At 38.8% G+C, this 2,261-nt stretch overlaps 1 pseudogene; it reads left to right on the forward strand.

Annotated features, from left to right (window-relative positions):
• Window positions 1–708: 708 nt before the first annotated feature.
• Window positions 709–1,608, forward strand: LOC125478351 (annotated as a pseudogene).
• The last annotated feature ends 653 nt before the right edge of the window (window positions 1,609–2,261 follow it).

Here is a 2,261-nt window from a genome sequence, read left to right on the forward strand (position 1 = left end):
TTGATTCCAAAACGGAAGGGATCAAAGGTAATAATCCTTTCAAGCTTACAACTAAGGTAATAACCTTTTTGTTTCTTTTATACATTACCGTGAGATAATGTTAAAGAGACTAAATTTGGAGACTAAGTTTGTAAACTAAATGATGTGTAAGTAATAAGAAATAAACACATGAATCATATTCAAGTGATAATTCAATCATCAATTTCTATGTAATCTAGTTTACAAAATTTTGACTATAAATTTAATCTACCTAACATCATCATTTTTTTAATGATCATCATTTCCCTATTAATATTTGATTTACATGTCATTATTTAAGATGGGAATTGTTATTGACACTCCAAATTTCTTATTTTACACTCCATAATTTCTATATTTAGAAAAAAAAATACACTTGTAAGGGATATATAATGAGATTTTGGAAGTACCAATAACACTTTCTTTTAAGATTACGTGTCTTGTTTTTCTTTCAATTTTTGGCGCTAATTTTGGATGAACCTTTATCCTATCAAGAACTCAATTCCAAGAGTTGGGCCCACATGATGAGTCGGGCTACCCATTGAAGTGAGCGGGAAACGTTTGACCTTCCTCATACTATACACTCTCCTATAATCTTTACCAGAGAAACTAACCCTAAACCCTAAACCGTAATCCCTAATTCCAGATCTGATTTCTCCAGATTATTGTTGCTCCTCCGAGAAGAAACCCACGTCAATGTCAGACTTCCCACCGGAGCTACTGATCGACATCCTATCAAGGCTTCCGCCCAAGGATTTGATTCGATTCCTCTGCGTTCCCAAAGGTTGGAATGCTATCATCCGCCACCACCACTTCATCAAAGCTCATCTTCAACGCTCCATCCAAACCAGTTCCTTTTTCGCACCATTTTAGTCAGGTCAATGGACTCCCCCTCATCAGATTTTTTTTCATCGGCTTTCGACGGCAGCGAAATGTTCCGGACAGCCGGTAAATATGAGCGGCCGTTGAAATCCCCTGAGAGGTATCAGATACTAGGGTACTCGATTCATGGAGTGGTTTGCATTTCCAATAGTCTCCGTACGATTGTCGCTTTGTGGAACCCGTCAATTCAAAAGTTTAAGACGATTCCCCTCCCAGCCATTGAGCAGCAGCAGCCATCATCAAAGTGACATATATCCCTAGGGTTCGGGTATGATTCAGTTACCGATGACTTTAAACTTTTGAGAATGGTGGAGCTTGTTAGTAAGGGAGTCTTTATGAGTTCTGAAGTTAGTATTTACAGCCTCAAATTGAACTCATGGAAAAGGATCAAGAACTTGCCTCGCAATGATTTTAGTACACTGAATGTATATAACACGGCGCTGGTGTTTTCAAATGGTGCTCTGTGTTGGCTAATGCCGAACAGATTAGATATGTATCGATTCATAATTCTGACCCTTCATCTTGCTACTGAGAAGTATCGGGAGTTTGACACCCCGGTGGATGAGGATTACAGTACGGTCATGGAGTTGGAGGTTTTAGGGGGACTCTCTATGTGTTTCTGTTCATGATTGGGAAACCGGAAATGATGTTTGGATTATGAAGGATTTTGGAGGACCTTGGACCCTTCTGTATTCTATTAAAAAGTAAACTATGACTTGGTTGCTTAACTATTGCCGACCTTTGGTCTTCGCAAAGAACGGTGAAATGGTTCTTTGAAGAAGGACGAGGAAGCATTTGTTTGGTTTGATTTAAAGGGAAAAATTGGATACCAAGATAATATTTGCGGTCTTCCACTTCACTTTGATGCAAAGATTTGCGAGGGCAGCCTTTGTCTTATTGATGGTGATCCTGTGATTGGTGGGAGGCAGCAGTAGTTTTCTTCTACCTCTAATTTCGACCAGTGAAGGGTTTGTAGAGGTAGTCAAAGCAACAAAAGATGACCTTAATTACGGTGGAAGGTAGGTAATTGGCTTGATAGGGTGAAATACAAGTCCTGTGAACTTATGTGCCTTGCTATGTGCTAGGCTTATTGATCTCTCATCTTTTAGTTAAGTGTTTTTTCTTTATTGTAACAGTATTAACTAGATAGTTTGCTACTTGTCAGAATTGTTTTCAAATCAATCGTTGCCTTTCTCGTATGTTTGGTTGGTTGGTTTTCTTCTTGTGTCTGAATAACTGATGATGTGCTGCAATTTCCTGGCATCCGATTGACCGGTGTTCCATGGTCTTTTCTCTTGATGTTTGTCCTGTTTCTGTGGGAGCTTTATAAGCATATTAACATTCGGAGGACAATTAACCAT

Source organism: the organism of the source record quoted next, unplaced genomic scaffold, assembly GCF_019419815.1.
Source record: "Pyrus x bretschneideri cultivar Hongxiangsu unplaced genomic scaffold, Pyrus_bretschneideri_v1 Contig24, whole genome shotgun sequence".
Classification (NCBI taxonomy): Eukaryota; Viridiplantae; Streptophyta; class Magnoliopsida; order Rosales; family Rosaceae; genus Pyrus; species Pyrus x bretschneideri.